Below are 24,171 nucleotides of genomic sequence, written 5' to 3'. Positions count from 1 at the left end.
AATTCTTAAGATACCTTATTATATTATTTTATTAAGTTACACCTCATACATGAGGTGTAACAATTATATTACACATCAAATGTTTAAAGCCCACGTCCACTAAAGGACGTGGTAAAGGAAAGGAAAGTTAACAAAAGAGGTGATGGACCCTAAGGACCATAATACTTACATGGACCATTACTTATTAAAAGTTTATTTTCTTTTTCTTTATTTTTTTTAATGAAAATTTAGGATTGTTATACACCCCATTTTAAATCTTGCAAATTCTATGGTTTTTTGAACCCTTAGGACCATATTATCCTAGTAGACCCAGATTAATTACTCAAAAAACTACGCAAATCCTATCCCAATTTGAAGTAGAGCCCAAGAGCTTTCCGATGGTCCAAGAATCGTCTGAATGGAACCTATGGATAAAAAGATATAATAAATGACAATTTAGTCCCTATGAGACCCAATTGTCGGGCTGCGGGCCGGGCTGTAATAGGCCCGGACGCAGGCTGATGATGCAGTCAATGCGTTTTTTTTAATTAGATAAGGCTAAAACTTCAAGATAAATCCAAAAAATTATCAAAAAACTCTAAATAATTGAGAAAAAATCACCAATTGAATCTTATAAATACCCTATCTCCCTATCCTAAAAGGAGAGAGAAAAAGAGACAAAAAATCCTTAGAAAATTTTAAAATTAAGAAAATTACTAAAAAATACCAAAAATATGAAAAACCCATGGAAAATTCCTAAAATCCCAAAAAATTAAAGAAAATATCAAAATTCATATTCAATATCTGGAGATCTCAAAACCTTTAGAAAACTAAAGAAATTCTCCTTCATACCTCGAGAAAGACCAGCAGCTTTGAAAAAATCTTTAGATTGAAAACCCTAGAGAAGATAGAAACCATAGCCTCCTGAAGTCCTAACCCCGTTGACTGAGAAAATCTAAACCCAAGGCACAAAAACCCTAGATCAAAACTAGAATTAGGGCACAACAACTCTAGATCTAACCCTTTACACCAGAGATCTGCTGGTCAACATCCGAAATCAGAGAGGCAAAGGGGACCGGTTTTGATACGAGCGATCCCTCAAAGGCTCGAGAATCCCAGGCCATCTGGCCCCGTTTGGTATTATTCCTTCCTCTCTCTTTCTTCTTCTTTTTACTGTTTTGCTTCTTTTATTTATTTTTGATCTGTTAACTTGTCTTAAAAATCTTATTTTAATGCTGTAGATCATCTGAGTGCCACAAATCCGATAGTAGATCTGCTCGTTTTCAAGCAAATCTAGCTTCAGATCTGAACTCAATCTGTCACACTTTCTCTACCACTTTATTTACATCTTTTTAATTAGTTTAAGGTGTTAAAATTCGAGAAATCTACATCAAAAGATCTGTCAGATTTTCATCGTAAACAGTTTGGCGTCCACCATGGGGCTAGTTTGACCTTCATCCAAGCTTCAAAATACGATTTTTATTCACTGTTTTCAGTCACAAAAGGTCCCAAAATCGGCTGTAACCAGAATCCAGGGTTTTAGTGCTCCGGAACCTTGCTTTTTCTGGGCGATAGTGTTGCCCAAATTCAAAGGTCTCAGAAACCTCTAGAACTTTGCGGATCTGTTATAGGGACTTTTTTGTAACTGCAAAACAAAGTTCAAATCAAAATAAAATTTTTAACAATACAAAAAAATATTTTTCAGTTCAATGTAGGTTTTTCTATTTTACTTTATTTTATTTCATCATAAATAGTTTTATTTCCTGCTTCTTCTTAGTTTAAAGTAATCTTATTTCATCGAGATTAACAAGATAAAAATATAAAAAAATAAAATTTTGGGCGACACCAGCTGTGTCGCCCACCCTGCAAGGACACAACTCGTGTCGCCCAACTGCAAGTGTCCCAGAAAAATTCTAGGATCCTAGAGGACCATTTCAGGGACTTTTGGCTCCCTGTTGACCAATTTTTGACCTAAAATAAAATTTTTAAAAATATAAAAAAAAAGTATTTTGCTTCAGATATATTTGTTCTGTTTCTGTTTTTTTTATTTGATTTTAGTTTGTTAATTTTGACTGAAATCATATTTCCTTGCTTTCAACATGCTTAGTTTAACTGTGTTTCATCAAAATTAAGAAGATAAAAAAAAAAATACATTAGGGTTGTTTACCCCTCCAAACCTAGACCCACTCTTGGTCCGAGCCGAGACTCGTGCACCATCTAGTTTAGATCTTAATCTAGGTTCTAGTATAGGTCTAAGCATAAGAGTTGCCTCTATAGCTAGACTAGGTTTACCCTAGTTCAGGGTCTTAGCCAAAATCCAGTGAGTCTAGTAAGTCTAGGTTCCAGTCTAGTCTTAACCTAGGTCTTAGCTAAGGTTTTTGCCCTTAGTGTCAAGCTAGGTTTGCCCTAAGTCGTCGAGTTTAGATCTTACCTAAGTTTAGATTTTAGAACCCAACCAAAAGCAATCACCATGTCAGTCACTCAAGGCGACCATGATGACTGCTCCACATCTGACTCTAAGCCTAACTAGCCCAAACCTAGGGACCAGTATGCTGCAATCCCTTGGAGTTATCGATAGACCTCAAGACAATCAATTATCCAACACACAAGTCTTCAATCAGAGGCAGAGTCCTAAGCATCCACTCATAATCCTGAGATTTGTGTGGCCTGAAAAGCCAACTCCGCTTGAAAAACCTTGAATAGCCAGGGAGTCCGACTAGACGTCGTGCTACAGGGGAATTTAAGCAACCAAAGTAGAAGTAAAGTGAGGGAAGAAATTCATGCAACATCTAAAGCCTATTCCCGTAACTCGAACCAAGATGACTCTGAGGTGCAGTGATCTCAAAACCAAGACTCACCTAAGTCTAGGGGATCTAACCCAACCTCGAGCCACCATAGTACAACTCATAATGTCCTGAACATTATACGAAGTAGATGTGTTGACTCAAACCGACCCTTAGGCGAGATAGGCATTCAAGCTGCCCTCAAAAGTCTAGTTGACCTTGGTTACACTGTTCATGCCCCAGCTTACAGGTCAATTCTAAACCAAGTTAGTGGTATAGGTCAACCCTTAGCACAGCCGAATCATCCGATTCTTCAATTGGTCCTTGTGGTTCATCCAGTCCAACAAACCGTGCAATTTTCGCAACCGGTGGTGACACCTATGAGTTAGTACATCTCTCAACACCAATGTATCAAGCCTCCCTGGTGATTGTGGCTCATTAATCCCAAGCCCATGCAGGCCAACATATACCCCAAGTTTCAACTTATTAGTCTACTCTTGGGAACCTACCAACTAGTGGGCCTACTGCCATGCCAAATACTCAACAAGAAGGCGGCACCTTAAAAGCAATGCAGGATATGCTTGTAAGAATGGGTATGCATGAAATTCTACCCCTAAAGGCCTATATTCATGAGACCTTTTAAGGCATGGAAGATCTTCCTCTGGGATTTGTCGTCCCAAAATTTAGAAACAAGTTCAATGGAAGAGCGATCTAGAAACTTACGTCAATGCGTACCTCCTCTTCGTTTGAGCTTTGTGAGACATGCCAAACTAATTGAAGGCCATCTTTTCACAAACAATGACCTGTGAGGCCTTGAACGGACATCGGAGAACAATGTCCGCTTGACCACACATCACTCTAGACGAAATGTTTAACCTATTTATCTCTCACTACCACGGGTCGATACCAAGACCTTTCTCCCTGGGCGAACTCAGTGCAACAAAACAAACCCAAGAGAATCCTTCGAGGATTTCATCGGTCGATTCCGCGAGGTGACAATGCGGGTCATGGAATGTCCACTTACAGACCTAACCAAGATCTCTAGAGTCTTAGAGAATGCTGCTCCCAAGTACAAGACCTTTTTCAGCTAAGGTCTGATCCCCCACTCTTTCGACTCCATAATCGAGCAGGTGACGCGACATGAAAGGGCTAGAGGGATACCCCTCAGCACCAAGCCCAACAACAAGCCGATAACAGCTCCCCAAAATAAGAACAAAAACAAGGGCAGTGCTACCGGTCAGGTTAATGAGATCATCGTTAACAGATATGCCCAAGGTTCAACTGCTCAACACAACAATCATAATCAAAACCGTAGGGGTCAGCCCAGAGCCAATGCTCAAAATAATAACCAAAGGCGATAGAATAATTTCACCACTCTCAAAGACCAATTAGAAAAAGTTTTGTAATTACACTTGGCTAAGAATATGGTTTATCGCCCGCCACCATCTGAACCACCATTTCAAGTCACGGATAACAGCAGGTGGTGCAAATGACATCAAAACCATGCTCATGATACTCAAAACTGCATATATTTGAAACATGTGATTCAAGGGTTAATCAATAGGGGGACATCACTGTCGCACCTAGAAATCAACCTCTCGAAGAGCCTAATCAAAAGATAGGTATCATCATAAATCCTCTCCGTAAAAATATGGTCACAACGATCGAAAAGCTGGGAGCTTAAGACAACTCGAAAGAGAACATTGTCATTCACACGATTGAGTGTGGAGATGAAGAAGAGGATCCCAATCAGTTCATATTGGCTTGTGATCATCACTTTCAAGAACTCGAAGAAGATCTTTTGAGCCTCCTAAGAGAAAGCCCTTCATCTCCAAACCTCGATAACCTTCCCAAATGGGATCGATATAACGAAGGTGACACACTAGAGATTGATATGGTCAGGACCAATGAAAAGGCATCATCTTCCAAACAAGGGGCCAACACCCTAAAGTCTCATATTACTCTTGCTATGGCTTAACCTATCGAGCTTTAAGCTGGCGAGGTCGACTCCTTAACCCGAAGAGGTCGAGTGTTCAAACACATTCAATTGATGACCGATACTCTAGATGAAAGAATGAGAAATACCTAAAAAACCAAACAACTAGCGAGGGGTTGTAGATCACAAGTCGAACCAGGAAATTTAAGGATATGCAATCACCTACGATCTACCAGCTCATCTTGGGAAGATCCAGGCTCCAATCTCCATCTTGGAGCTACTCGCCAATTCACCAGCACATGGAGCCCAAATCGAGAAGGTCCTTATCAAGACACACATCCCGAGCAACACACAGCCGGATGAGTTGTACGGAATGATTAATCAGCTGATAGCACCAACACCAATCGTGTTCACAGACGATGACATCCCAACCAGCTTCAACCGATTTTTCGTCATAAACCAAGTTCGGGATTTGAAAGGTGAAAGAAGAAAAGCTCAAGCTCTATCAAGAAAAGGTAGAAAAGATGATCCCATATTTCAAGAAAATCACCTTTCAACATGTAACTAGGGGAAATAATCGGTTTGCCGATGTCCTTGAGACCCTTGCTTCAATGGTTGATATTTATCTAGAAATCACCACGTTGCCATTCTATATCAGAACCAAACATGATCCTTCTCGACCTAGGATCGAAGAAAAAATAGAGCAAGAAAAAGAGAACGATAGGGAAGTGTCTTTTGCGGCTTCCGATGCGCTAGTTAAGGCAAACCATAGTTCAACGATGTTCTGTCCTTCCTAAAAGATGGGTTATACCCTGAAGGAGCCACCAAAAAAGATAAACAAGCCCTTCGAAGGTTTTCTATGGGATTTTTAGTAAGAGGTGATCTCTAGTTCAAAAATTTCTTCGATGACATCATTCTACTGTATCTTGATCAGTCAGAAATCAACCAAGTACTGATTGTAATAATCCTGAAATTTCAAAAAAAAAAAAAACATAATAATTGTGTTAATAGAATAAATACGATAAAAATAAATAAATAAATCAAATCAAATAAAATACATAATGAAATATTTAGAACGATAATTCATGGTGACAAAATGCACCACGAGGACCATCTTTCTCTTACGCAAAATTACCCCTCAATTTAAATATGGACCCAGGCTTCTTGGATATTTGATTAATAATTCAAAGTTACTATTTTTCAAATAGTTTTTTTTTTATGCTAGTCCATTCCTTTAAGGTGGACCTTTGGTCCATCAGCTCTTTTATCATAATTGTATGCCAGCGTCCAAACCTTTTCTTCTTGCCAGCGTAAGTAAAGCTGACGTGCCTCCATAAGATGCTGCTTAATTGTAATATCGTGTGGTGGCAATACCATATATTGCAGTTAACCCTCTAGTGACACACTTAAATGATGCGTGACGTTTTGCATCATGCGTGTTAAGCCATGTATGCTGTATAAAAGAAGTTGCCCTTTGGTCTAAAGAGTGTCACTGAAAAGCCTTTCGGGTATCGTACTCTCTCTCTCTCATTTTATTCCTCTATTAGTTCAAGATTTAATGAGACGGCCTAACTATCTCTCATATTTGATAGACAGTTGGAAACCTCGTGTGCCTCAACCCAAGCCATTTTTATTTATTTTTTGTTCAAATCCAAAAGCTTTACTTCCTCTTAGGATTTTGCCCATGGTGCACTCACCGCTCTTCTCTCTCTAGCCGAATTTTATCGAAGTACCCTCTCAAATATGTTAGGTAAGTGACATCATCTTCCTGAAAAATAGTATGTTTTTAATAAATAGTGATATTTCCGTCCAGGATCTTTATTTTATAAGTTTTGTATGTACGTGACTTCATTATCTTGAAAAATAATCCATTCTGTTTAAAAATGAAATGAAATAATTATTTCTGCTTATTATCATAAATTTTAGGCGTCATAAATTTTATGCGCACGCGACCTCATTATTTTGAAACATAACCTTTTTAATAAAAATTGTGATATTATATCTATATTAGAAATTTTGAATGCTGTAAATTATTAGATATAAACTTATTTATTTTTCTTGTCTATTGTTAGAAAATTTTAGATACTGTAAAATTATTAGAAATAAATGTGATATTTCTGCTTTTAGTAATTGTGATATTTCTTTCTACTGTTTTTTAATATTTAGACGTTGTAAAATTCATGTGCAAATGACTGCCTTATTATTTAAAAATTGATATTTTTGCAATTGATTACAACATTATTGTGAAATGTTTATTTGTGAATTGACATCCCATAAATTGTGATAATTGTGTATTCTTGAATTTCTATAAGAGTTTTTCTATACATATTAAATTGGCAATTATGCTAGAATGTCTTTACGAACTGCTACCTTTCTAAATTTGAGCCCAAAATATTTGATTGGTTATTTTTGAAATGCTATTGAAAGTGACTGTTATTAATGGTTTCAGTGAAATTCATATTAATGATTTCAGTGATATGTTGAGTACATGATATTGCTGCTTTCAAATGTTTAAAGAGATTTAGAAATACTTTAAGTATGCAAGTGGACTCATCCGGTTCGCCGGTGAGGTATAAGTGGACCTATCCGGGATGCCGGTAGGGATTAAGTGGACTCATCCGGTACGTCGGTGAGGTATAAGCGGATCTGTAGGAATTAAGTGGACTTATCTAGGACGCCGATAGAGATTAAGTGGACCCATCAGGATGCTGATGGGGTATATAGGTGAGCTACTTGGGACGCCAGTAGGGTATTTATTGAAATCTTTTGAATTATGCATTGATGTTAAAATGTGATATGCATTTCAATTATTCGGATTACACTTAATTATGCATTTGTTTGAAAGTGAAACTGTTAATGCATTTCAGTTAATATATCTCCTTTTTGAATACTTTTCAACCATGATTATTTTTAGGAATATGATGATCACTTACTGAGTAGCCAAACTCATCAAATTATGGTAAACATTTTTCAGGATAACTGCGGTTTCATTTTGAGTGCTCGTCGGGATAAACTCTGGAAGATATTGTTGTTGTGCTAGCTTAACTTTCTTTTGTTACCATGTAAGAATTCGCCACTGTAAATTTGTCCTATCAATAGATGTATATATGTTTTGTCTGTCACATCTCAAGAATAACAGTATTGTAAATTCTTGGGGTGTGACAATTATGGTATCAGAGCAATAGGTTTAAGATTCTTAGGAAATTTAAAAAGAATGTACTTAAAATCACATTTATTCCGTTTACAGACTGGACGAAGTCAAGATCTAGAATAGCTGAAGCTAATATGGAAGGAATTCACAAAGCCTTGGAAAATATGGCTGCTCTAATGCAACATCAGATGGAAAACAACAATCCACCCAAGCAGTCTGTTACGGGAAATGATGGGAGTAATATCGAACAATTTAAGAAATTGATCCCACCTTCTTTTAAGGGTGTTGTAAACCCACTGGAAGCCGCGGGATGGATTATGCAATTGGAGAAAATATTCGAAGTCATGGATTATCCTGATGATAGGAAGGTGGCGTTGGCACTTTTTATGTTAGAAGGTGAAGCACAACATTGGTGGCGAATGGCAAAAGGAGTATTGGTTAAAGAAAATAAACCATTGACTTGGGAAGTATTTCTAGAGGCATTTAATGAAAAGTATTTCCCAGATTTTATTCGAGACCAAAAAAATGGAATTTCTGGAATTAATCCAAAGAAATCGGACAGTAGCATAGTACAAGGCCAAGTTTACTGAATTGGCCAGGTTTGCACCACATATGATTAATAATGATGCAAGAAAGGTGAACAAATTTGAAAGGGGTCTCAGGCAAACTATTAGAAGTAGGATATCAATATTAAAATTGAGAACTTATATTGAAATAGTGGATCGAGCCCAAATTGTTGAAAAAGACTTCGAAGATTACCAAAAGACAAAAATTCAGAAAAGTCATGTTAGACCCACGCCATCTAACCGACAACAGTTTGAAAGGGCAAACAAGAAGCCAAGGCCCTTGCCACTTCAAAGCCCAATAGAACCATGTAGAAAATGTGAGAAAAACTATGGATCAAGCCCTTGTTATTGGAATACCGGAGCCTATTTTAAATGTGGAAAATTGGGACATCAGATTAGACAATGTCCTAGCTTACAGACGCAACAGCTTCCAAAGCAAGGAGAAATAGCTCCAAGGCCTCAGATGAAGAGAAGAGTATTTACGATTACTGAGCAAGACGCTCAGGTCTCAAAATCAGTGATCCAAGGTACCCTTACTATCTTTCAAAAAGTAACTCATGTTTTGATTGATCATGGATCTACTCATTCATTTGTGTCACAACACTTTGTATGCCACTTAAAGGTAAAACCAGAACAATTATAATACATTCTAGAGATAGCCACACCGATGGGAAATTCAATTGACACCAATATAGTGTACAAGTCTTGTGTAATAAAGATAGAATAAAAGGAACTGTTGGTTGATTTAATACTCCTAGAAATTCAAGATTTTCATGTAATCTTAGGCATGAATTGCCTTTCTGCATACCATGCAAGTATTGATTGTTACAAGAAAATGGTTACCTTTAGTATTCCGGATCAACCAGTATTTTACTTCAATGGTATCAAAGAAGACTCCCCATTATATTTAATCTCCTGTATTCGAGCTAATCGCCTCATTCGAAAAGGGTGGCAAGGCTTTCTTGCTTATATCAAAGAAGATAGGAAGGAAGAGATAAATTTGGATACCACTCCGGTTATTCGAGAATTTCTCGACGTTTGCCCTGAAGAATTGCTAAGATTGCTGCCTGACAGGGAAATTGAATTCTCTATTGAATTATTGCCAGGAGTGGCCCCGATTTCTAAGGCACCTTACAGAATGGCACCTGCAGAACTTAAAGAACTTAAACAACAATTAGAAGAATTATTAGATAAAGGTTTTATCAGGCCCAGTGTGTCACCTTGGGGTGCTCCGGTATTGTTTGTTAAAAAGAAAGATGGGACTATGAGATTGTGTATTGGTTATAGGCAGTTGAACCAAGTGACAGTGAAAAATAAGTATCCATTACCTAGAATTGATGATTTATTTGATCAATTACAAGGATCACAAGTGTTTTCAAAAATTGATCTTAGATCTAGGTACCATCAGCTTAAGATTAAAAGTGAAGATGTTCCCAAGACAGCTTTCATAACAAGGTATGGCCATTATGAATTTTTAGTCATGCCTTTTGGATTAACCAATGCACTGACTGCATTTATGGATTTGATGAATTGAGTCTTTAAGCCCTTTTTGGATAAATTTATTGTGGTATTCATCGATGATATTTTAATTTATTCCATGAATCAGAAGGAACATGAGCAGCATGTAAGAATGGTATTGCAAATATTAAGAGAAAAGAAATTGTATGCCAAACTTAGTAGATGTGAATTTTGGCTTGAACAAGTGACATTTTTAGGACATGTCTTATCAAAGGAATGTCTATCAGTTGATCTTTCGAAGGTTGAAGCTGTTGTTAATTGGAAACAACCAAGTAATGTGACTGAAGTTCGAAGCTTTTTAGGATTGGTAGGATATTATAGAAAATTTGTAGAAGGATTTTCTCGAATCGCAACCCCATTGACACATAAAAATGTCAAATTTGAATGGACACGTGAATGTGAGGAGAGTTTTCAAGAACTAAAAGCTCGATTAACTTCAATACTATTCTTGAGGGGAGTAGGGGATTTGTGATTTATAGTGATGCTTCACATAAAGGCTTGAGCTGTGTATTAATGCAATATGGGAAAGTAGTGGCATATGCATCCAGACAGTTGAAAGAATTTGAGAAAAAATATCCAATTCATGACTTGGAGCAGGCTGCAATAATATTCGCTTTGAAGATATGGAGGCATTATCTATATGGTGAGCAATTCGAAATATACACGGATCATAAGAGCTTGAAATACCTCTTCTCTTAAAAGGATTTAAATATGCGACAGATAAGATGGATGGATTTCTTAAAAGCTTATGATTGTACAATCCCTTATCATTCAGGAAAAGCAAATGTTGTGGCCGACGCTTTAAGTAGAAAATCTATGGGAGTCTTAGCTCATCTAATGATCCATGAAATGCGATTGTTAGAGGAAATAGTGGATTGGCATCCGACTCCGTCCATTATTGATGTGGTAAGTATGATTGCCAACATTAAGGCAGAACCCCAATTAATCCAACAGATTCGATCGGTACAAAAGAAAGACCCTTAGCTTATAAGAATTATAGAAGAGGTGAAGTTGGGAAAGAGAGAAGAATTCTCTATATGTAGTGAGGATTTGCTAAGATTCAAAGGTCGGTTTTGTGTCCCGAATTATGAGAGTGTGAAGAAAGCTATCTTAAAAAAAGCACATCACTCTCGTTATACGATACATCTCGGAAGTATTAAAATGTATCAGGATCTGAAGAAAACCTTTTGGTGGAATAATATGAAAAAAGTGGGAGCACTATATGTATCTAAGTGCCTAACATGCCAGCGAGTGAAAGCTGAACATCAAAGGCCCGCTGGGTTGTTGCATCATTTACCCGTGCCAAAGTGGAAGTGGGAGCACATCTCTAGGGATTTTGTCTCTGGCTTGCCTAGAACAAATTCAAGACATGATAGCATTTGGGTCATTGTAGACCGGCTGATCAAAGCTGCCCATTTTCTGTCGATTCGCACGACGTACGATTTGGATCGACTGGCCCAATTGTACATTAAGGAGATAGTGCGGTTGCATGGAGTTCTGGTCAGTATTGTATCGGACAGGGATACTCAGTTTACTTCTAAACTTTGGGCTAAGCTACAGTCAGACATGGGGACGAGACTCACCTTTAGCACTGCCTTTCACCCCCAATCTGATGGACAAACGGAGAGGACCATATAAACATTAAAAGATATGTTGAGGGTCTGTGTCATCAACTTTACAGGAAACTGGGATGACCATTTACCCTTAATTGAGTTTGCTTATAATAATAGCTTCCAAGCCAGTATTCAGATGACACCATATGAAGCCCTATATAGAAGGAAATGCAGGTCACCCATCTGTTGGGACGAGGTTGGTGAAAGAAAACTTTTGGGGCCAGAAATTATCTAGGTAACCACAGATAAGATAGCATTAATTCGAGAAAGGCTCAGAACAGCTCAGAGTTGGCAAAAGAGTTATGTCGATAACCGACAGAGAGATCTAGAATTTGAGGAAGGTGATCGAGTTTTCCAAAAAATCTCACCAATAACGGGCATTATGAGATTCGGCAAGAAAAGAAAGCTGAGCCCACGTTACATCGGACTATTTGAAATCTTGGAAAGAATCGGAGGTGTGGCTTATAGACTTGCCTTACCACCCGAGTTGGCAAACGTCCATAATGTCTTCCATGTATCTTCACTACTAAAATATCAGCCCGACCCATCCCATATCTTGAAATATGAACCTTTACCGATCAGAAAGAACCTATCCTTCATTGAGCAGCCAATTTTGATACTGGATAGAAGGGTACAAGTGTTGTGCAACAAGGAGATTCCTTTTGTCTGTGTATTATGGCAGTACCATTCAAGAGAGGAGTCGTCTTGGGAACGAGAAGTCGATATCAGAGAAAAATATCGTTATCTTTTTCAGTAATCAGGTACACAAATTTAGAAGACTAAATTTCTTTAAGAGGGGAAGAATGTAATAATCCTGAAATTTAAAAAAAAAATAAAAATAAAAATAAAAATAAAAATAATAGTGTTAATAGAATAAATATGATAAAAATAAATAAATAAATCAAATCAAATAAAATACATAATAAAATATTTAGAACGATAATTCATGGTGACAAAATGCACCACAAGGACCATCTTTCTCTTATGCAAAATTACCCCTCAATTTAAATATGGACCCAGGCTTCTTGGATATTTGATTAATAATTCAAAGTTACGATTTTTCAAATAGTGTTTTTTTTTTATGCTTGTCCATTCCTTTAAGGTGGACCTTTGGTCCATCAGCTCTTTTATCATAATTGTATGCAAGCGTCCAAAACTTTTCTTCTTGCTAGCGTAAGTAAAGCGGACGTGCCTCCATAAGATGCTGCTTAATTGTAATATTGTGTGGTGGCAGTACCATATATCGCAGTTAACCCTCTAGTGACACACTTAAATGATGTGTGACTTTTTGCATCATGCGTTTTAAGCCATGTATGCTTTATAAAAGAAGTTGTCCTTTGGTCTAAAGAGTGTCTCTGAAAAAGCCTTTCGGGTATCATACTTTCTCTCTCCCATTTTAATCCTCTATCAGTTCAAGATTTAATGAGACGGCCCAACTATCTCTCATATGTGATAGACAGTTGAAAACCTTGTGTGCCTCAACTCAAGCCATTTTTATTTATTTTTGTTCAAATCCAAAGGTTTACTTCCTCTCAGGATTTTACCCATAGTGCTCTCATCGCTTTTCTCTCTCTAGCCGAATTTTATCGAAGTTTTCTCTCAAATATTTTCGGTAAGTGACATCATCTTCTTGAAAAATAGTCTGTTTTTAATAAATAGTGATATTTCCTTTCAGGATCTTTATTTTATAAGTTTTGTGTGTAAGTGACTTCATTATCTTGAAATAATCCATTCTTTTTAAAAATGAAATGAAATAATTATTTCTGCTTATTATCATGAATTTTAGATGCGATAAATTTTATGCGCACGCGACCTCATTATTTTGAAACATAACCGTTTTAATAAAAATTGTGATATTTTATTTATGTTATAAATTTTGAATGCTGTAAATTATTAGAAATAAACTTATTTATTTTTTTTGTATATTGTTAGAAAATTTTAGATACTGTAAAATTATTAGAACTAAATGTGATATTTCTGCTTTTAGTAAAATTGTGATATTTCTTTCTACTGTTTTTGAATATTTAGACATTGTAAAATTCAGGTGCAAATGACTGCCTTATTATTTAAAAATTGATAGTTTTACAATTGATTACAGCATTGTTGTGAAATGTTTATTTGTGAATTGACATCCCATAAATTGTGATAATTCTGTATTCATGAATTTCTATAATAGTTTTTCTATACACATTAAATTGGTAATTATGCTAGAATGTCTTTACGAACTGCTACCTTTTTAAATTTGAGCCCAAAATATTTGATTGGTTATTTTTGAAATGTTTTTGAAAGTGACTGTTATTATGGTGTCAGTGAAATTCATATTAATGATTTCAGTGATATGTTGAGTACATGATATTGCTGCTTTCGAATGTTTAAAGAGATTTAGAAATACTTTAAGTATGCAAGTGGACTCATTTGGTTCGCCGGTGAGGTATTAGTGGACTTATCCGGGATGCCGGTAGGGATTAAGTGGACTCATCCGATATGCCGGTGAGGTATAAGTGGACATGCAGGGATTAAGTGGACCTATCTGGGACGCCGATAGAGATTAAGTGGACCCATCAGGACGCTGATGGGGTATATAGGTGACCTACTTGGGACTTTAATAGGGTATTTTGTGAAATCTTTTGAATTATGCATTGATGTTAAAATGTGATATGCATTTCAATTATTCGGATTATACTTAATTATGCATTTGTTTGAAAGTGAAACTGTTAATGCATTCCTTTTAATAGATCTCATTTTTGAAAATATTGATACCTTTCAACCATGATTATTTTTAGGATTATGGTGACCACTTACTGAGTAGCCAAACTCATCAAACTATGGTAAACATTTTTCAGGATAACTGCGGTTTCATTTTGAGTGCTCGTCGGGATCAACTTTGGAAGATATTGTTGTCGTGCTAGCTTAACTTTCTTTTGTTACCTTGTAAGAATTTGCCACTGTAAATTTGTCCTATCAATAGATGTATATATGTTTGTCTGTCACATCTCAGGAATAACAGTATTGTATATTCTTGGGGTGTGACACTGACAAAGTTACACAATGAAGGAGGTCATTCTGATGTAGCCGCCTTAGCTCAAAAAATCAGGAGCCAAGGCTATTACTGGACCACCATGGCTGGAGATTGTTGGAAGTTCGTAAAGAGGTATCCCAAATGTCAGCTTTATGGAGACTTCGTTCATGCACTGTCCGTACCACTCAACTCAACACCGCCTGTATGGCCCTTTGCCATGTGGGGTCTTAATATCATCGAAATGATCTCACCGAAAGCCTCAAACGTCGACCGTTTTATATTAACGGCTATAAAGTACTTCACCAAATAGGTAGAGCCTGCATCATTTGTCAAAATTGAGGGACAACATATTGCCTGTTTCATAAAGAACAATATTGTATTCATGTTTGGTGTTCCTGAGTCAATCATTACTGAAAATGGATCTAATCTAAAAAATGAAAAGGTCTCTAAGGTGTGCAAAAAGTTTGGGATAACACAAAATTTCTCCACACCTTACTACCTTCAAGGAAATGGACAAGCAGAGGCTACAAACAAATGACTTCTCAAAATTATAGACAGAATAATAAAAGGTAGCGAAGATTGGCACGAAAAGCTTAATGATGGGTTATGGGTCTACCGGCCAACTAAGAAGACTCCTATTGGCATGACCCCATACTCATTGGTGTATGGTATGGAAGCAGTGTTACCCATTGAGTTGAGATACCGTCTCTCCGAGTGCTTATTCATAAATATTCAGATGAGGAACAAAAGATCGAAACACGAATCGCTGCCCTCGTTAATTTAGTTGAAAGACGACTACCAGCAACACAAAATACTGTTTCTTACCAACGTAGAATCGAGAGGGCATACCAAAGTAAAGAGTTTCTTTGACAGTTCAGGGAAGGGGGCATGATACTCAAGAAAATCTTCCACACTCATGCAAAACCCACACCCTTTAAGCAAGTTCAAACCTAATTAGGAGGGGCCATTCGTGGTCACCTGAGTGCACACAGGCAAATCTTATAAGATCAAGAATCAAGAGGGGTGCGAGCTCAACGGCCCTTTCAATGCGATATATTTCAAAAAATACTACCTGTAACGGGCTCAAACGAATGGTGAAAACCTGAAAATGCATCACAAAAAAAAAGAAAAAAGAAAAAGAAAGGACATGGTGAAAACTTAAATGGGCATCACGGGGAAAAACAAAAGAAAAGAAAAACTCCAAGAAGGAGCTTTTGATTAAACAACACTCACGTACAAACAAGTACTTGCAAGTTCCAACAATACGACACAAGCAGACCATGATGACGAAGACTCCTCCTAAACCCTGCAGGTTCCCAACATAACCAACTGAGAAAGATGCGGAAGCGTGATATGAATGGAAAACCGAAGTGACTTGGACGAATCCTGAAAGAACATCGGGTCGGGACCTCTCCAAGATGGAAGCTCAGCAAGAATCTAAAGAACTCGTCATGGACACATGAAATACAAGATGAAAGTTCCAAAGGTAAAAAGACAACTTCGAGACTTTTGAGTTCTCACGATCCCACAAGGAAATCCTTTCATCATCTTTGGGTAAGATATAATAAAGAAAACAACTACTAAAGGGGCCACAAATGGCAAAACTGTAAGGCCCATCCTTTTTAAAAGCGTTGTTTCAATCTGATTGTTAAAACCCTTCATTTTCAAAACCCTTTTAGAAATGACTTCCTCCATCACTACAAGATGTTAACCTGTTAGTCGATCTGGCCTTGTTCTTGAAGCCAAGTTCCTACGCCTGTTATAAAGGCTTGAAACTACACAGGCACTCCATGATTGTATGAGTATAACTATCAACTAGCACATATCGGAGATGGGTGAACCTCGCCAATGATGATATTGGCCAGTCTGAGAGCATTTTTTTCTCAACTAGATCTCCTGAGGCGAGCTCATCACCGTGTGTGCATACGATGTCCCAAAGTCCAATTTGAAAAACTTCAAACTCGTGCGATATTAACGAGCCAAGACAGGATAAATGTCAAAGTCGTACGATATAAAAGAGCCGAGACAGGATAAACATCAAACTCGTGCAACCTAAAAGAGCTGAAACAGGGACCGTCTAGCGCCGTATGACGTGAAAAATCGGGTGTATCCAATGCACAATCACCCTGTTAAATGGAAACACGTCAAACTTATGCGACGTAAAAGAGCCAAAACAGGGACCGTCCAGCCCCGTATGACGTGAAAGGTTGGGTGTATCCACGGCACAACCACCATGTTCAATGAAAAAACGTCAAACTCGTGTGACGTAAAAGAGTTGAGACAGGGACCGTCAAGCCTCGTACAACGTGAAAAGTCGGGTGTATGCAGGGCACAACCACCTTATTTAATGGAAAACTTCAAACTCGTGCGACGTAAAAGAGACGAGAAATGTATCGTTTAGCCTCATATGACATGAAAGGTCGAGTGTATCCAGGGCACCACCACCCTGTTTCAATGAAAAAACGTCAAACTCGTGCAACGTAAAAGAGATGAGGCAAGTACCGTTTATCCCTGTATGACATGAAAGGTCGGGTGTATCAAAGGCACAACCACCTGTTAGATAGAAAAACGTCAAACTCGTGCAACGTAAAAGAGCCGAGGCAAGAACCGTCTAGCCCTGTATGATGCAAAAAGGTCGGGTTTATGCAGAGCACAACCATCATGTTTGATGAATTTCGTCTATCCCCGTATTGACAGGTGTATAGTCCATCGCTACATGACGTTAAACTGCGTAGAGGGCTCCATGGTTACAGGAGTTAAAACTACTAACCAACCTTGTTTTTCAAAATATCGTTCTCTTTTCAAAATTTTCACAATATGTCTTGTGCTTTCCAGAAACTTTAATTTCATTGTTAAAATCATAACCTATCATTGCGTTGGGTTTTATTTCAAATCTCCCCGTACTTTAAAAAATTCAATAAAAAAAAAAAGTCTTTAAAAAATGAAGGAGCTTGGACACCCATATATGATGATTACCGCGTTGCTACAATTGCCGGGTTGCTACCTCATCTCTTACTTCTGATTCGGCCAGACAAATCTTTTCCTATAGAAAGCCTTTTCTTATAAACAACCTTAGGAAATCCTAAGGAGATCAAAAAAAATATCAGGGTTAAAAATTCAAACTACAAAAATCCATGAAGTTAAGTGGCATGGCTAGAAAATCCAACTCTGTTTCAAGCTTGTGTAATTCACCGACATCTCACGCCGAAAACCTTAGGAGGAAAAATGCCCTAGGTGGGTGCGCTTGGTGAGCGCAATGACTGGGAGGGATAGTTGGTGTGCCCCCTGACCACGTGACTTCAGGAAGAAATTTAAAATATCTGCTTTATCTTTGACATTCACCTGCCCCTCGAAGGACATGAAATGCCAAAATGTCTACTTCCTTATCATTCACCTGTCCCTCGAAGGATATGGAGTGCCAAAGATGAGCAACTGTAGACACCCCATTTTAAATCTGCCAAATTCTATAGTTTTCTGAACCCTTAGGACCATATTATCCTAGTAGAACTTATTTAATTACCCAAAAAACTATCCAAATTCTATCTCAATTTGAAGTAGAGTCCAAGAGCTTTCCAGCGGTCCAAGCATCGCCAGAATCAGACCTACGAATAAAAAGATATAATAAATGACAATTTAGTCCCTTTGGGACCCAACTGTCAGCCGCGGGCCAGGCTATAACAGGCCCCACAGGCCCAGATGCTGGCTAATGATGCAGTCAATGCATCTGATGATATAGTAAACACGTTTTCTTTAATTAAATAAAGCTAAAACTTTAAGATAAATTTTAAAAAATTTGAAAAGACTTTAAACAATTTAGAAAAAATCACCAATTGAATCTTATAAATACCCCCTCTCCCTAACCCAAAAGGAGAGAGAAAAAGAGACCAAAAAAACCTTAGAAATACCTGAAATTAGGAAAATTACCCAAAATACCAAAAATAGGAAAACCCCATAGAAAATTCCTAAAAATTTAGGAAAAATCCCCAAAAATCCCAAAAAAATTAGAGAAAGTATCAGAATTCATATTCAACATTTGGATATCACAAAGCCCTTATAAAGCTAAAGAAATTCTCCTCCAGACCCTGAGAAAGACCGTCAGCTTTAGGAAAATCTCTAGTTTGAAAACCCTAGAGAAGATAGAAACCTTACCGTAATGAAGTCCTAACCCCCAAGACTAAAAAAACCTAGACCTAGGGCACAAAAACCCTAGATCAAAACTAGAGTTAGGGCACAACAACCTTAGATCTAACCCTTTACACCAGAGATCTGCTGGTCAACATCTGAAATCAAAGAGGCAAAGGGGACAAGTTCTGATACGGGCAAGCCCTCGAAGGCTTAGGAATCTCGAGCCATCTGGCCCGGTTTGGTATTATTTCTTCCTCTCTCTTTCTTCTTCTTTTTACTGTTTTACTTCTTTTATTTATTTTTGATATGTAACTTGTCTTAAAAATCATATTTTAATGCTCTGGATCATATTGGTTATGCCACAGATCTGAGAGTAGATTTGCTCGTTTCTGGGCAAATCTGGCTTTAGATCTAAATTAGATCTGTCTCACTTTCTCTACCACTTTATTTATATCTTTTTAATTAGTTTAAGGTGTTAAAATTCGAGAGATCTTCATCGAAATATCTGTCAGATTTTCACCGTAAATAAATATATTATTTCATAGAAAACAATATTCTTTCATGGTAGAAAGAAATGCTAGAAGTAGGGAAGGACATGGCAACTATTTGGAGAATAATACAAGGAAGGAGTTGATGGAGTTTTGTCACCAAGTTGAGCATTTGACTACACAACTTGAGCATTTAAATATTTCAAAATGTGTTTGAATCTAGTCAACACTGCTCTAACAATGAGTATGAGGTTAACCCCTTCATGGAACGACATCTGCGAGAGGAGGGCAATGAGGATAAATTTATGTTTGATGGAGATCTATCAAACTTTACATATTGGAGTTCCATGGACAACTACATCTCAAAGAATTTCTAAATTGGCTTAACATTGTAGAAAAGTTATTCAACTATAAAGAAACCTTAAAGGAGCTTCCGGTGAAGCTTGTAGCCATTAGATTACGCAGCTATGCCTCAACATGGTAGGATCAAATCCAGTAGCTTCACCTTTGAAAAGGGAAGCCTAACGACGCCTCTTAAGAAAAGATAAGGTATGCGATGAAGGAAAAGTTCCTAGCAATAGATTACCTCACAGGTTTTCTTCTACCAATTTAATAGTCTCCAACAACGGACTAAGAGCATGTCTTAATACACTGAGATGTTTTACAAGCTCATGATAAGAAATGACATACAAGAAATGGAAAAGCAGCTAGTTTCTATGCATGTTGGCGGCATGCGACCAACCATTAGAGACAAGGTGAAGATGCAATGTTTTGGAAGATCAATTATGTTTATCGATTAATGTCAAAAGTAGAGGCAAAACTTGATCATGGTAATATTAGACGGTTCATTGACACCCATGGCTCTCTTAAGAGCAAGACATCCAAAAATAGGGGCTTAAACTGTTGTGTTTCTATGGCCATTAAAGGCCTTATAAGAGCTTGTATATAAATCTTTTCTTAGTGGAACATAAACTCAATGGAAATGTGGCCTTTTGTGGATCATACTAGGCAAATGCTATATGAAAATACTTAAACTTGGCTTGACGTGCTAGGGCAATCAAGTTGGCAAACCCATAGTACCTAGGTATGGAATTAAACAGATGATGATTTTGTGAGTCATCCCTTGATGATGTCAGAGTTGTTCGGATGAGTGAGCCGAGGGACTGTGTGACCCTTGTATGTGATGGTTGACTTTTAGAAATGAGGGCTAAAGCCTGATCCTTAGCCATCACATCACATGTACATATGATAGCTATATCGAGAATGCAAACTACCTTTCAAAGTGATGTGTGTACATGTGCGAGAGATTACCCTTATGCACCATAGAGCTCTGGTTGCACTATGGTCTAGGTGTCATTGGATTCGTCTTTGGGGGAGAACTTGTAGTCTATAAATTGGGATTGTGTCCCCTTACCTATTTGCTAACTTTGGTAGCTCAATAAACCCCTGCAGTAGTTTGTGAATCAAGGGAGCCGTTGAGTCAGCTTGAGAAAGTAAGTGTGGATTTTAGTCCACACTAGAAGATGGAGTGCTTCAGTGACATAATAATTCCTATACCTTTTCAAATTTAAATCCCATTAAAAATTATTTAGTTTTAATTATTTTGATATTGATTAAGTTTTAGATTTGTTATTTAAATTTTTATGAGTCTTTGGATATTTTATTTTTGCAAATTGAATCTATAAAATAAGAGAGATTCAATTTTCAATATTTAAAATATTCAGAGTAAAATAAAGTCTATTTCCCATTTTCTAAAAATCATTTTTATTATAACTCATTAAATATGTGGGGCCCATTATGAGCCATGGGCCCACAACAAAATAAAGCACATGACTAAATTGAGTGGGAGCCACATGAGGCCACCTAGGGTGGCAAGTCCCACTCAAGGAAACAATGCTTTTTAAGAATTGTGACAAGCCACCTTGGATTGTAGATCAAGTAATGAATTTTTATTATGATTTGAAAATAAGAGTGATTGATTTTAATTATGGAAAAATATAGCATGTTTGAAAATATTTTCCATAGTTTAATATTTGACGGGATTAGGTTTAGAAAACTAAAGGATAATGTTCCACATCATCATTTGAAACATGGTAGTTGATTTAAGAAATTGATTGTTCATATCTCCACCCCACAAGTCTTATATGATCAATGATCTAGATTTAATCTCACTAAAGATGATTAACCCTAAAGAAACCCTAATCGACAAATTTTTTATAAATAGGAGTCCCCTTTCCCATATTGTCTATACCTCTCTCTCTTCTCTCTACTCTCTCTCTCATATAGGGGCACGCCCACTTTTTATAGTTTCTATCTCTCTTCTCAACTTGAGATCTCTCTCTCATATATTCTAAGAGGGCCACACCCCACCTAGGTAGTCAAGAGGCGGGCATGCCCCACCAAAGAAGGTATAAGGCATTGAGGCCTTAATAATTGGCCTATAATAGTTCCATATGCTCTCTCTTGTTTTGAGGGTATGCTGTCCCATACTCTAGGCCCTTCTGCACCCAGCTGCTAATAGATTTATTAACTAACTAAGGGCCACCCACACTTCTTCGATCCAATGTGGCTATGCCGCCTTATTTGATAGTATATTGACCATTAATTCCGTGCGATGTGGGGTGTACTAAGCCCGATTGAGGTAATCTTCAACATCTTTTTTTTTTTGTTCTGCAGTATTTCTTTCTTATGCTTTTCTTATTCCCAAAACATTGTGTTGATTTCTTTTATTGAATAAAAGGGTTATATTTAGTGGTAATAAGTGAGAACCATATTTTGTTATTTATTTTCTTATTTTCAATAGATTTTATTGTACTTGAACCATTGTAAGTGATATAGTCGGTGAGAAAAGAAAAAATAAAAAACTTATATACACCATGCTAGATCACCTTGTTCAACTTTCAAAAATACCAAGGGAGTAAAAGAGACTCCTAAGAACCCCACTTCCAGCCATGGTGGTTTAGTCCCTCTTGATCGGCCCTCTAGGCCCCACTATAAGCCTATAACTTGCTTTAAGTGTGGCCAAATTGGTCACCTTTCAAGTGCGTGACCCTGCAGGCAATTTGACGCAGAAATCAATCTTGTAGAGGATAATGGGGAAGAGGATTTAATTGAGAACATTTCTGGATCCATATATGATGAAGAGCTTGAATTGGTACATGAAGAGATTGAGCCTGAGATGGGTGAAAGCTTAGTAATCCGCCGAGCTCTAAGCACTCCTAAGGCTAATCCATGTGAAGATTGGCTTCAGTCAAGCATTTTTAAGATCTGATGTAAAGCTGGTGGCAAAGTATGCACCATTGTAATCGATGGTGGTAGTTACGAGAACATAGTCTTACAAGAAATGGTGGAAAAGCTCACTCTGAAAACCAAGTCACATCTGAAGCCGTATCGCATTAAATGGTTCAAGAAAGGCAATGAGGTAAAAGTCTCTCAATGTTTATTTCTTTTTTGATGGTAAGGATATATAAAGATGAAGTATGGTGTGATGTTATTCAAATGGACGCATGTCAGGTACGTCTCAATTGGCCATGACAATTTGATAGGGGTGTAATCCATGATGGTCACAAAAACACTTATACTTTCCAAATGGGAATTGTGGAAGTTGTACTCCTACCTATCAAGGATGAAAGTGCTCCCAAATCCGGTGAAGAGGATTGTTGTAATTTTCTTCCCTTGGCTTTTTTTTTTTTTTAAAGTGTTGACTTTTGTCATACGTTATCTATTCGTTTGGATGAAAGTAATGAGAGTGGAGTTGTGTGTTGTGGTGGCTAAAGAAAAAATTGAGCCCACAAGTATACCAAGTGAGTTGGTATCCCTTTTAGAGGAGTTTAAAGACATATCCTTGGACGATCTTCGTAATGGACCACCTCCACCAAGGGACAAACACCACCATATTGATTTGATACTGGATCTAGTTTGCTAAACAAAGCTCACTGCAAGAGAAACATGAACTTTAACTAAAAAAGATTATCGAAAAGGAATAGATAGATCAATCATGCCTTTTAATAGCCAAGTGAGGCATTCATGCCTCGTTTAGCCACAATACTTTGGAATCATTAACAAGGAGAACCTGAGGGGTGTAGTTACCCAAGCAAAATAATGAAGGAGTAATTGATGATTCCTCCTACAAAAAATCCTAGCCAAAGATAGGCAATGCTCATAGGTCCACTATAGGGTCACAAGTGGCTAAACTATAAGACCTACATTTAAAAAAAAAAAAAAATTGAAAATCATTCTATAAACCTTTTTCAAAACCTTTTAAAAAATTTTCAAAAAATGTTCCACAATGGCATGAGCCAAAACTATCGTCCACTCTTCAATTTCAAAATTCAAAATGTTTAATCTGGTATGACATAAAAGGTCATGTGTATTTTAAAAATAAAAAATATCTAACCTCAAATAACTTAAACGGTCGATTGTATTTCATAAAAAAAAGGTCTTGGGCATGATGTTAAATTGCGAAGATCCATCATAGGCATGACATTAAACGGTGAAGTTTTGTCCTGGGCATGACATTAAACTACGAAGTTTTGTCCTAACCATATGACTCTAAATTGTAAAGACGTTCATTGCTGCATAACATAAAACATCCCAAGAAAAGCTCATGTCCAATAAACCCTAGTATTAAAATACCCTAGGTGACCAAGTGCGATTGCATGGCATCTCGAGGATGCTAAAAAAAATGGACTAGTGTGCTCTCTGACCATTTGGTATTAGGAACAACAACAAGGTCAAAAGTTGACAAGCAGGTGTCTACTTCTTTACTGCCCACCTGCACCTCGAAAAGTAGGGTGCGTCAAAGAGAGACAATTATAAACATCCAATTTGAAATTGCCTAGTTTTCTTAATCCATAAAAACCTTAAATACCTTAAAACTTATAACCCTGAACGATAGGGATCATACTAGCTTGGTAACAATACCATAGTTTATAATCCCTAAGAAAATTACCGAATCTAGGTTAATCTACCCCAATCCAATCAAATTTGCCCA

The 24,171-nt window shown here is 37.2% G+C and overlaps 1 long non-coding RNA gene across 1 annotated transcript; it reads left to right on the top strand.

Annotated features, from left to right (window-relative positions):
• The first annotated feature begins 12,992 nt into the window (after positions 1-12,992).
• On the top strand, positions 12,993-14,948 carry LOC148783332 (uncharacterized). The gene is made up of 2 exons (XR_016050395.1): positions 12,993-14,131; positions 14,390-14,948. It is a non-coding gene; the product is annotated as an uncharacterized LOC148783332 (long non-coding RNA).
• Positions 14,949-24,171: the final 9,223 nt, after the last annotated feature.

Source organism: Amborella trichopoda, chromosome 2 (genome assembly GCF_054954075.1).
Source record: "Amborella trichopoda isolate Santa Cruz 75 chromosome 2, AtrichopodaSantaCruz75HAP2 v2.0, whole genome shotgun sequence".
NCBI classification, from domain to species: Eukaryota; Viridiplantae; Streptophyta; class Magnoliopsida; order Amborellales; family Amborellaceae; genus Amborella; species Amborella trichopoda.
The sequence above is the reverse complement of the archived record's forward strand: the minus strand, read 5'-3'. Positions and strand labels throughout refer to the sequence as shown.